Source organism: Tachypleus tridentatus, unplaced genomic scaffold, assembly GCF_004210375.1.
Source record: "Tachypleus tridentatus isolate NWPU-2018 unplaced genomic scaffold, ASM421037v1 Hic_cluster_2, whole genome shotgun sequence".
Taxonomy (NCBI): domain Eukaryota; kingdom Metazoa; phylum Arthropoda; class Merostomata; order Xiphosura; family Limulidae; genus Tachypleus; species Tachypleus tridentatus.
In genome coordinates this window covers 44,148,402-44,162,278 of record NW_027467782.1, presented here as the reverse complement: position 1 = coordinate 44,162,278, position 13,877 = coordinate 44,148,402, and the positions used below count along the sequence as shown (strand labels likewise).

Here is a 13,877-nt window from a genome sequence, read left to right as displayed (position 1 = left end):
GGAGATATTTCACTTCCTGTATCAGTAAAATAATAGTTATGTTGACAATTTACTTTGACGTATTATTAGGGGAATGCAATTCTTCAGATGACAGAAGCTCCTCGGAAATGGTTAATGAACAACTGGGCTGTTTTCGGCAATATCGTAAAAACAACCTCTTGATGACATCAAGTGAGTGTTAATAATTAATTACCTGGACAGAATTTGTTTAATATAAAATCACTTGGTGAAAGTTTTCAGCATAACCTAAAGATTGAAATTACCAATTATATTTGTACGCCATGTTTAGAGTCTCAAGTGGAGTTTTATTCATACATAGTTGTGTTTTAAAAGAGATCATTCCAAATACAATAATTGTGCATAAGGAGAGTCAGTCATGATATGAGGAAGATAATCCTCTCATGTTGCTAATGTATATTATTTTCATTGAGCTATAGAATCCTATAAAGATGTTGTAATAACTGAAATAGATGTAGATCTAATAGTATTAGTATGTAGTTAATTATATGTTTCTATTATATAATATAGTTTTAATTTCTGAATATCAAAAGTAAAATTTAATTTGTAACGTCTTAGTGTTCACATTTCTGTATCATGTGATGGCACTTGTTTATTCCAAATTGCTCCTTAGGTAGTCTTTTCACTTGTATTTGATTGACTGAGATTGAATACAACTTTCAGACTTACAGATTTTCCTAATACAAAACATAATGTTATAGTTACCAAGGCATCCCATAAAGCTCTCTTCTCTTACATACAGTCTTTCAAAAGGTAAATAATTCTCTCTCTCTTTCTTTCTGTCTTTGACATTTGCTACTACATTATTGATAACCATCAGAAAATAAATATTTAATCTTCTATTTTATGTATAATGCCATCTCGTTCTGGGATGGCTTTTAAGTTTTCGGAACATAGATTCAAATCTGCTAGCACTAAGTTTACTTTAACCAGCTGAGGAAGTTGTTTTGATGCACAATGTTTGGTTAGAAACCAGTTAAATTGTAATAATTATTGGACATTGTATGCTTTATGTTTATTATTGTTTGTTCTCTAAATGTGTTTGAAATTAATAAATAATTTGGAAAAAAAAATCAAAAACATCACCATTGAAAATTTGGGTTATAGCATCTCTCAACACTTTAAATCTCTGACAACAAAAGAATTATTGCATTCACAATTAAGTACTAGATTTTTGTTATTATTTTATGTACATATTTGGTTTGTTATAAAAGTAAAAAAAATACTTATTATGGTAACATTAGAAAATGTAAATGAAGAAATAGATTAATTTGTTTGCAATATATGTATATACATGTGATCGTGTGTATTACATAATTTTTTTGCTGTAATTTGAACTAAGTGTATACAAGGTGATTCCCTAACTTGTTACATAAGCATAGTATACAGGAAGTTGTCATATTTAACTGATACAAGACTGACGATAGTCGGGATAAATAATGATAAGCTTTATTGTAATCTGCAGGGATTTTAGAAAGGAAAAATATTATTTCATATTTTTTTTGGTTACAAGGTTAAACAAATGGCCTAAGCTCATGCAGTGTAAGGGTAGAGATAATAATGCACAACATATAAATTTTACCAAAAAAAGTTGATATTCAATTAGAAGATTCTGGAAGCTATACAAATGAAGTTTGAGACTGTAATATTAAAGATATATAAATTGTATTAATTTTAGCATGAAAATCACCTTGCTCTCATACTAGTCAGAGTTTACAATTAAGACAAATATATACAAAATTATTATGGATGTATTTTTGGGGTTTCTCATTAGTTATTGTATGTACTATATTTGATAAGAATCACTTCAATGTTTGTTCCTTTCAATTTTTTCAGGGAGTATTTTGGAGTTAAGATAGGCCTGTACTTTGTTTGGTTTGGATATTACACCTGTATGCTGATTCCAGCTTCAGTAGTAGGGTGTTGTGTTTTCTGTATGCTTCACCTTGATGGGTGATGCTCACAGGTTTGAATAAGGGGAGAAAAAAGAGTTACCAAACAGTTTATTATTTTATAACTCATGTTTGATCACTTTCTAAAATTATACCTCAGACAAATCAGTTACATAGAGCTATGTGATTGATGGAATGTGGTAGTGATTAATCACTAAAGTAATTAATTATTTTCACACAAGCTATTTGTAGCTGGAATAATTGTAAAGAATAATAATTGGAACCATTAATTTTTTTATTGGTTGATGTGTTTTGAACCATTAAAATATTTTAATAATTTTGTGATAAATTGATTTAAACATAATTTCAATTAGTCAGTTATTTTATGTGGCATTATCATTGAAATTGATAGTTGTAAATTATGATTGATATAAATGTACAGCTGTACTGTGTTTATTATATAAACTTGAAACAAAATTGAATTTTTTACAGTAAGGACATTTGTGAAGACTACAAGAACACCATTTTATGTGATGTAGATATGGAATATCAGGACAGACATGTACTTTTGTCAGAATAACTAATCTTTTTTGACATTGGTGCTGCTGTATTTTTGCTGTATTTTATGTCACTCTGGGGTAAGTATTATATATAGATTTACATGTTAAAGTTGAATAAATATTATTCTCTTTAAAACTCTGTTAGAACTTTCATACACAAAATATCAAATTGTTATTGAGTTTTAATACTTTTTTTAAGTAATGCTTTTCTTGTGACTATTTTCTTTTTGCATGTTGACTATCCAACATGCATAGTAATTTTGATTTTATGATTAAAAATACTTGTATGCATCAGAAAATGTTCAAAATTTCACACACAAAATTTCCTATAACCTCAGATAATTATCAAACATTTTGTACAGAAAAAAACTTAATATTTTATCTGTTATTTTTACTAATAAAACTCTATATGGGCTTGATAGATTTGACCACTATAAACAATTACGAAATTAATATAAAGAATGCTTTTTTTTCATTCTGAAATAACTACAAACTATAATTCATATAAAATAGCTTAAATTTGATAACATTAAACATTTATGTACAAGGGGAGGACAGAAAAGTGCCCCTCCCTTGAAAATGTTGTTAATTTATTTGATATCATATTTGAACAGATCTCATGAAGTGCATTTTACACATTTTTCTGTTATCTAATAAAATATATAACAAATTAACAGCATTTTTAAGGAGGGCCACTTTTCTTGTCCACTCTCTGAATATACATTTATTATTTTTATTATATTGATCTTTCAACTGTGCCTGGATAACAGTATAGAAGTTACAATGACATGGTGCATGTGTGCTCATGTTACTATGTACAGTAATATAAAACTGACCTTTACAAAGGACCTGAATTTTGGGAAAGTAACTCACTAAGAAAATCCTTATGACATGTGTAGTAATGGACACCCATAGCAAAAGGGTTACTTCAACATAAAAACGTCCAACATTGTATATTTACACTACTTGAAATGGCCTTAATTTCAAACCAACATAAAGCACATCAAATTTGCTTCACATCCAAGACTTCAAACTTCTATAACTAAAATCTCCCATCAAAGACTTAAAAATAATTCCAAAAACATGTTATTACTTTGAGATTTCTTTATCTGTAATTTGGGACTTTTCAAGGAAAAAAGGAAACACTTTACAAAGTTTTAATTACTAACACTTTGGTGAACAAAATAATTGAATTAATTGTCACAAGTCACATCAGTTTAAAAGAGTGATTTATATTCTGTTACAATTTCTGTCTTTACTGATGATAAACCTTTCACTTTGTTTTTTATTTACTTTCAGCTGTAATATTTCTTGAATTGTGGAAAAAGTATTTGGAAATAATTACCACCACTGGGATATGACTAGTTTTGATACTTTAGAGGTAATGTTTACCTTAGAAACTAACTTTATCACAATGGGCTTGTGTATTTAACATGAACTTTTAACCATGGCAGTATACCTACTGTGATTCTGAAGGTACTAGTTGTGTCATCACAAACTTTGACAGTAATCATAAAAATATTTTAATTATATGTTGTCATAGTGTTGACTGTTCTGATTACAAAGTGATTTTTTATGTTAAAATTAGAAATACTTCATTTAAAAAATTTTCAATTATCTGTTATTTTACAAACTATAACTCTCTAAATGATCAGTCAATTTAAACACCCTCATAACCATCATAAAATTATGAAATAATTGTAAATTACAATTTTATTGTGCTAGAATGACAGCAAATTGTGACCCTAAACTGTGATAGTTTATCCTAAATAACTAAAACTTGTGACATCTGTTTATTCTTAATCTCATAGTTTTATCGACTTTTGAACTACATGTAACTATTAATACTTCATCACAAGTTTTAAATCACTTGGTGAACATTCAGCTCATGTTACCCTGTTGAATTACATTAAACAATATGAATAATTTTATTATTGCTGATCTTTATTTTAGCTAATCTAACCTAACATCTTTCTTGTTTTTTCATTTTAGTTACTTTATAGTAATAAATAAAGAATATTCATGAAAAACATAAAATGTACTGTTTACCAGCATCTGTTTTTTGTTCTTTACTAATGGCACTACCACACTATATGCCCCCTGCTAGTACAGCAGTAAGTCTATGGATATACAACATCTGAGAGAACTATTGGTAGCTTGTAAAAGAGAGGCTGTGATAGGTGTGCATGCCAAATGACTCTAATTTCCTAGTGTATGACATCATATATAAATAAAATAGAAAGCTGTAAAATTTTTGCCTTGTCTGAGTAATAACTACAGTGGAACCCTTCTAAGTGGCCATCCACCAGGTTTGGTCACCCCTGAAAGTGGTCATTCAATCACAGTCCCTTTTGTTTACATAATCCTATTATGTACAGTGGAACCCCTCTAATCAAGCCAGTTTGTCTCAGTTACGAAGGTGGCTGCTTTAGAAGGATTTCACTGTAATTTACATAAAATCATTCAATAAGTAAATTATAGAAGAAGGGAGAATCTAAGAACTTAAATACAATTAAAATTTGATTCAGTAATTACATTGTGATGTAAAGTTTACTTGTATACATCGATAATAACTAGCTTAATTACATTTTGAATTTAACTCTGTAAAAGGTTGTGACATATGCAGTTTGACGTTCCTGATGGGTAAAATGACCTTGTTTTCCTGCCTTGATTGGGTGTTCAGGACCTTTAACTTTGTTTGTTTCCAGTATTATATTTACAGCTATTCTCTAGTATTTCACTTTGAACATCTTTTCAAACTTTGTCTTATAAAAATAATATTTGAATGTTTTCTAGAGGTATTCTTTTGAGAAAGTTTCTCAAAAATATATGTTTAAAAATGTAAATTTCTTAACACACAGATATGATGTTTTACCTGAACTCTTGATCATAATGTGGTTTGTTTTTTATCACCAGGAACATCCAAGGCTAGAATATTTAGCTAAGTTATCAACATTAAAGAAAAAGGAAAGTAAATTTATTACAAGGGTAAGAACATCACTATTATCAATAATAATAAACATCAAAACAAAATCTGACTTTTTTGTCCAGTTTTTCCATTTGTTTTGTTTTTTATACAAGATCTAGCTGTTGGTGATGATAGTTTTGATTTTCAGATTGTAAGTTTTATGATGACAGTAGAAGTGTTTGGTGTTGGTTTTACAACAAAACTGTAACTAAATATACTCTATCAAACAAAATTAACAAGCTGTGTATCTTTTGTATGAATTTTTTCTTAAAAAATATTGAAAATTATTCAATTTAAAAAAATGCCTTATTCTTCTTGAAAAATACAGTTATTTTGGGTAAATGGTCTTCAAAGGTATAATTTAAAGAAGGTGATAAAACACTTTTTTAAAGTAATTCAGTATAAATGCACCACATATAGTTTAAAAGATAACAAAGTATAAAATTAATGTTAATAATAAAAGTTTAAAAGATCTTGATAGAACATTGTTTGAGATTGAAAGTTTAAAATGTGAACTTTTATGCTTGTTTGAAATGTTCTGATTTAAAGTTCCTGGTCTGGCTGGCTGCCAGGTGGTTAAGGCACTTGACTCGTAATTATTATGTGATGGTCGATCCCATTATTTGTTTGTAAAAGAATGTCCCAAGAGTTGGCAGTGGTGGTGATGACTAGTTGCCTTCCCTTTGTCTTATACTGCTAAATTAGGGACAACTAGCACAGATAGCCCCTCGTGTAGCTTTGTGTGAAATTCAAAACAAAGCAAATCATTTAAAGCTCATTAAATTTTATCCCTTTTTTAAAACAAAACAAAAACAGGTTAGATGTTCCAATACCTAAGTTGTGGTTTTATTATCTCCTTCAAAATAATGTAAATTGAACTTCAGAAGGAATATTACAGTAGTTTTTCATCAGTTCTGGTTCTTTTCTAAGGGCATGTGTTTGAACTTTGTTTCTTACGAGTTATGAAAATTTATTACTTAGTTTTTACTGATGTGTTTTTTCTAAATGCTTCTGTGATGTACACTGTAACATGTAAACGAATCATGTGTTTCGTTTTGGAAGAGACGAGTACCACATACCATGTTTTCCTGATCTGTGGTGTTACTACTTGAGAGTATTTATGTATGAATTAATTTGAAGTATATAGGTGTGTACACTAAAGTTATGTAAACGTTTAAGATTTCAAATTTAAAGAAGAACCAATTATGAGAACAATGAAGTTTAGAAACAGGTTCAATAGGTAATGAAGACTTTATTTAACACAGTAACAGTGTTTGGTCTTCAGTGGAATGAGAAACTTATCTATATACAGTAATATGTATGTATGTGTATGTGTACATTATTATCAAAAATTATTAATTTGGGAAGCGATGTAGGGGATCGTCAGAAAATTTGAATCAAAATATAAAATTGTATTTTCAAGCTGACAACTCGGACTCTTAAAAAATAAACAAACTATTTTGATAAGTACTGTAGGCATGGAGCTAAAAGAGGGTTTATAGCTTAAGAAAATAATACAGACATTACTTCCAGCTGTAATTATTTATTTGTTTAGAGACTTTAGCTATAGGCTTGACAATACAGTCTCTGTTTTTTTTTCATGTTGTTTCTTTATTTTTTCTGACAGTCTAGAATGAATTTTAATTATATTGTTACTTAAGTTGATTTTTATATTCATTTATACAGAATACATTCTAAACTACACAAGTGCATCTGAATTCAGTTGAATGTTACATATTTCTTAACAGTTTACTGTTACTTCTGCTTTATGTTCCACTCATCCACCACATATTAAAATAAATAACAAATGTACAAGAGAAAATAAACATATTTACTGGTATACACCTGTAACATAGAAACTGTAAAATTGTTCTCAAAGGACCATTGTGAAGGTAAAGATTGTATGATCACAAATTTAATGACTAGCTTCCATCAGCTTGAATAAAAATTGTTATGTAACAAAATATGAACAGCAACAAAGGAATCTCAACACAATGGAATAATGTTTCTTTCAATATAATACAACAAAGGTTAGTGCAACATAAACATACACAGTCACATGCTTACTTTGATAGGTTTACATAACAAATATGTTTGTTCTTCAACAGCCTGCTGTATACAAGTGTTTTTCAGAATAAAGCAACACAAATAATTCATTCAGTGGCACACTTTGCTAAATGCCAATTACCAATAACATTTACCACAACTACCTATTTAAAATTGCAATAGCTATGTGAAAGAGTAATATATGCAGTGGTAATAAATACTGAATATGTACTTGTGACTTCTGCTAAGTACACAAAGACAGTAGAAAGAATTTCTAATGTGATATTGAATAGCAACATCTGTTATGGTAATCATCTAGTGTCAAACACCTGTTGACATATTGCCAGGGAAATAAACTTGAGTAATAATGAACAACAATAACAATATCCAACATCAGAATCCCTAATTTTGTTGTGGATGTTTTCAATAAAACACTAGAAATGCACAAGCTGTAGTTTCCAACTGATATACATACAAGTAAAACACTGGATTTTATGATGGCTAAAAAATGAAGAACTTAGAAAATTTCTTACTGTGACATAATTAAGGATGGGGAAGTAAGTTTAAAGGTACTGTCAGTTTGTTTCAGAAATCTCAGTGGAGTCCTGTAACACAATAAATATCATTTGAAATACTTTTATAGTGGAATCAAAATGGTGAGTTGTTGCTTGTGTAAACTGTCAGCAATAGATCTACAGTTTTATTTGCTTACATTTTTTATTTTCTCTATTTGTGGATTTTAAATACGTAGTTTTAATTATCTCCTATGTTGACATTTTTAATGCACAGCAATGAGAAAATATGTGTTTAGAGTGAGACATGACCCCACTAGGCACGGATAAAATTATTACAGTAGAAAACAGCTCTTTCAAATCAAACAAGTGTTTAAAACATCTCCTTAAATAACGAGTTGTATTTTTTGAAGTAATTATTTCTCAAGGTTTTGTGTAAACTTGTTTAACGTAAGTCCACTCAGAACAATTTTGCATCTGTTATGTACTTATAACCACATAACGCATCTTTCACTGAAAAATAATTAATTTTTAAGTAAGTCATGGACATTCACAGTATTCCATATAGCATATCTGTCAATGTTGTGGTTCAAAATGCTCAGTCGATTTTGTTGTAGTTTTGTGTAACAATAACATGAATAAAAATAATATGAGTAATATAATAATATATAATATAAGTAGGCAAATTTTAATTTTGTCTCAACAATCATGAAATCATGTATTTTGCTTATTATCAATCTTTTGGTGTTCCAATCTATTTACAAGAAAGGTTTTCAGTGGTGTTTCACGAATAAGTCTACTTTTAAAGGTTTTTTTACCCAAATGATTAGAGATCACTAAAAGGCTTAATAGAGATATCCTAGTACCACAAATGGTACTGTTTTAGAGTAAGGCTGCATTCTAAAATTAAGATGATTTTTATAACTTCATGGTCATTGATTTTTGGTTCTATGTTTAAAGTAAAATTGTTTTCAAAAGATGCACTTTGTAAACTTGGGAGGATTTTTTATTATTTTCAGTGAATCCAGTTTCCAATTTTCTGTAGTATAGCATTTGAGACAGTTATTTCTCATAATTATATCTCCACAGAGAGGTGTACTGTATTTTAAGATGGCTGGTATGGGTATTAAAACTTTCATTAAAATAAATTAGAGAACAATGTTTCAACCTTCTTAGGTCTCTTAGGCCTTCAGGATAACAAAAAGAGTTTTAATACCCATACCAGCCATCTTAAGATACATTTTTACTTCACGTGGGTTCCTCATCATCATAAGAGAGATACAGTTTTTCTGCTGTTTCATCTTCTTCCAAACCCTTTTCAATCGACTGCCATACCTACATATCTTGAAGATTATCTTGAAACTTGGCAGGGTCATACTTTGGTCCAATATAATTTATTTATTTTATTATATTAATATAGGTAATTTTCTAAGACAAAAATATTATTTTATACAGTAATTAATGCAGTGGAAAACTGTTCTCATTGTGGGAAGCAAACATTATTTTTGGTCTATTAAGTGTGTTATCGTTTATTTATAAATTAAGAGTTGTGTAACTTCTTTCCTTAAAATTATATTTACAAATTACATCAATAAATATATAAGCAGATTTAGTCCTAGTGAAAGTCTGGTTCTTGTTGTGAGGTCAGAACTTTAAAACTCTGTTGTTTCATTAACAAAGGTTTGTCGTACGTATCGTAATCATCATCAGTCAAATGTCCACGATATTTTTCTTTCTAAGTTCCATCAGATATCTTTGGAATGTTTCCTCACGTTGGATGATAATGAATAGGCTTTGATAAGGAATTTAAAAGTGGTAGAGTTGTCAAGAATAACGACCATTTTGATCAAGTAATTATTTTAGTTGAGAATAACATTGTTATTGTCGGACGATGTAACATAAATATTTTTATTTAATGATAGTTCTTTAAAAGATTTATTCAGGGCTTAAACGGAAAGGACGAACATTAGGAATAAAATCACAAGAAGTAGAAAAGGCAGATTTCATTATTTTCGTCATGAAAAATTACTGATTCGACACAAGAGTTACTTTGTCTTTTCACAAGAAGGTCCTTTAGGTGTCTGTATTGTGATTTAAAAGTGTAAACTATGTTAGGTACATAGAGTTTACGTGGTGGAAGAGACAACTGAAGACCTTTAGCTATCACTGATTTACACTGATTATTTGTGTTATGATTACATAGGTTAACAATCTGGTCGCCAGGATGAAACTAGGAATGAATGCTGTTAATCAGTCAATTCAGCCTCAAATTTTGGACATGTTCACACTGCACAATTTGTCTTCGTTCCATTGGTTCCACTTGTTTAGTACATCGGTGTAATCAACACTGTCAACAATCATTCTAAGGTTAGTACAATACACTTTGAACTTTTTCCAGTAAAATTTATGTTCTGTTGATGTTTTGTACGAAATTCTTGATCCAACTCCACCAAACATGCTCACCCTTTATGATGTCTGTGTGGGGGAGGGAGAACATTGTTAGGGTCAGTCTCACTATTCGTTTGTGAAAGAGTGGTTAGTGGATGGTGATGATGAGGTACCTCTATTCTTTCACTGCTGAATTACATACGACTAGCGTTGATAGCTCTCGTGTAGCTTCAGCCCAATGTAAATCAAAGCAATAGTATCTTCAGACAAATCTGATAATCCAACAACTTTTGAACATTTTGGTTTGGTTCTTTAAAGTGGAGATACTTTGATTCACGTTTCGAAGAATGCATTCTGAAAAAAGCAAATTTCAAGGTTGATGATTAATGGTATAACTATATTGAAGATGAAGAAATAGATTCAGGAACAGAGATAAAGTTTTCAATATTTTACAGATTCAGTATTTAAAGCAAAAAAATAAAAAAATCTTGATGATGAGAAACCTACTTCAGATAAAAATGTATATCAGAATGGCTGGTATGGGTACTAACACATGTGTTGTATATCAGAATGGCTGGTATGGGTACAAACACTTTTACTGAGAAGGAGAGAAAAACATTTCGACCTTCCAAGATTATCTTCAGGTGAAGAAAGAGAGAGTTCGCAAGTGGCCGTTGCTGGACATATGTCTCAGGGACGATGGTATAAACCAGTGGTGCACAAACTTTTAGAGTCAGGGGCCATAAAAAGACTTCTCAAAACCGTTGGGGGCCACAAAAAGTGAAGATTAAAATCGTCCCACAGTTGTTTCACACAAAATGGACATCACATTTAAGAACACACAAATGACGATTACATTAAAGTGTTTGCACATTATTCTGAGAAATGTTACAATTCGTCAACTGTCACAAAGTCAATGCGATGGATGGTGCTGCATGTCATCTACGAACTTAGAAATGTCCAGCTTGATGCTTGACGTTGAAAGACGCAAAATTGCTTCCAGATGATTATCAGTCAGCTGATTGCGAGTGTTGTTTTATTCAGTTTCATATACGAGAAAGCCTGTTCACAGGTGATGTGGACAAGTGCGTTCTCTTTCAGATTAGCAAATGTATCAGGCAACGTTTTGTAGAAGTCAAGCAAACTGTTTTCTCGGTAAATAGCACGCAGTTCATCAGATGCTTCGAGATCAGTAAGTTTGAGCTGATATTCTGCTGAAAAGTCATCCACTGACACACTGAACGGATCAGCACAAAGTTTCATCAACAATCTGCATTGGTCAAAGCCGTGAGTGAAACCGTGAGTTGAAGGATTGATCAAAGTATCTAGCTTCCCAACATAAACTTGTGTGTCAATGTCCTGATTCTTCTGTAGCTGTGACTGAAAAGTGGAAAGTGCACGAAGTTGCCTGATGTTGTCTGCTGCCAGAATAACTGCAACTTTGTCCTGAAAGCTGAGACGTGATTTGCAAGTTAACAGACAAGTCGATTTTCCTTGCAACTTCAAATTCAGATCATTCAAGTGTTGTGTCATGTCGACCAGAAAGGTCATATCAGCTTACCATGTTGGATCAGTCATGGAAAGTATTTCTATCTTTGTTCTTGCTTCTGAGGAATTCTGTCAGTTCATTAATCAACTCCAATAATCTTCTGAGCATCTTCCCTCGACTCAGCCAGCGTACTTCACAGTGATACACAAGGTCACCATAGTCTTAATCAATTTTTTTCAAGAAGACTTTGAAACTGACTGTGATTGAGCCCTCGTGATTTGATGAATTTAATGGTTTTCGTCACTAATGCCATCAGTGCCTGAAAACGAAGTTCTTTAATGCACAGGTTCTGGTGAATAATGCAGTGCAACTTCACCAACTATTTATTCTGCTTTCCTCAATGCTTCATCAACAGTGCTACCAGCCCGCTACTTTCTCCGGTTATGGCTGGTGCTCCATCAGTTGTCACACTTACCAGTTTCGTGAAATCCAATGAAACACTACTATACTACTGTCTCCTCGAACAGAGCAGACCCTGTTGTCTGACCCTTCATGGGACCATGCTGATTTGTTCCTCTGTGATATCAAACGATGACGACACACCATGAAAAAAAAACTAGTAGCTGTGCTGTTGAACTGATGTCAGTCGACTCGTCTGCTGCTAAAGAGAAGTAGACAAAGTTGGCTGCTTTATTTGAAAGCGGTCTTGTCACATCTGCTGAGAGGTGTGAAATTCTTCACTGAACTGTCGTACGATTCAAAGCCACCATCTGTAGCTTGCGGACTGCTTCCGGACACAACTTTTCCGATACAGTAATCATGCATTGCTTGACAAAATAACCATCAATGAACGGTTGGCCAGATTTCGCTATCATCAACGAAATATCGTAACTGACCTCACATGCTGCACCTAAATCTGCTGACTGCTTTGAGAACACGTTCTGCGACTGCCGCAGAGATTCAATTCGAACTGTTCGTTCATCAGTGACTACGTTGTGGAAATCTTTATGCTTCGACTCATAATGACACTTTATATTGAATACCTTCGCCACTGCTACTGTCGAATGACACAGCAGACAAATCACGTTCTTCTGTTCTTAAAGAAAACAGTACTGTGCAGTACAATCATCATGAAACTGCCGGTTTTCGTCATCAACTTTTCTTTTACGATTAGCTACCATTTTTGTGACGAAATAATATCAAAATAGGGCTCGTAAGTAAATCTCGAAGAACAATTGGAACGCGTGAGATTTCGTAATTAAGGAAATATTACGTCATTAAGCCAAAGATTATATGCCTATGCATTAACGAGATTTTCTTATTAAATTTTCTTTATTGCTCGACACAAATATGGAACCAGTGCCTAATCTAATGCATATTCTTCTATAGCGCTTAATCTTCGCGAACTCTCTATGTTTGAGTTCCCTGTTGGACATCGCGGGCCTGATTTTGTGCACCACTGACATAAACAGATACGGAAAGTTATTTACCCGTTGATAAAATAAAACGTGGTTATTTTGCTGTCGAAACAAGGGCAAACTGCTATCTGCAGTGTCGTGCATAGAAACAACAAAAACCACAAGAAGGTCTTTCCCCGAATTTTAGTTAAGCTATAGCTAGTAGAAAGGCCGAATTTACACCCTGAACTGGTCTCGCGGGCAGATTGAAATTTTTACTATGTGACTAAGTATCGGGAATGTATTGCTCGTGCTAACTACACACTGCTAGACAGATCACAGCCAAAAGGAACTTGCTTGATCGATGTTCACAGGTGTCCGCGACACACGCTTCGAAACCCCAGTCGTAATGTTTGTCTGTTCATTCTGTCATTGTTAATTTGTTATGTTACTTAATAGCATTACATACAGAGTAAGTTTATATGTGTAAAACGGCTCGTTTGGGTGAGAAAATATTTTACGTAGAGGAGCGAACAACGTGGTCAGCTTCCGGTCAGTTACCTCTTTCTTTCTTTGTGAACCTGACGATGACCAAAGAAGGTCGAAA

The 13,877-nt window shown here is 31.9% G+C and overlaps 1 protein-coding gene and 1 long non-coding RNA gene across 5 annotated transcripts in view; one reads left to right on the top strand and one right to left on the bottom strand.

Moving 5' to 3' along the window:
* LOC143243070 (uncharacterized) overlaps positions 1-13,877 on the bottom strand; it is a 698,461-nt gene that overhangs the window by 280,104 nt on the left and 404,480 nt on the right. The window lies entirely within an intron of this gene.
* Positions 10,191-13,877, top strand: part of LOC143243072 (uncharacterized) — an 81,185-nt gene continuing 77,498 nt past the window's right edge. For all 3 annotated transcript variants that reach the window (XR_013023851.1, XR_013023850.1, XR_013023849.1), the window contains exon 1: positions 10,191-10,363. This is a non-coding gene — a long non-coding RNA (uncharacterized LOC143243072). The remainder of the gene's footprint in view (positions 10,364-13,877) is intronic.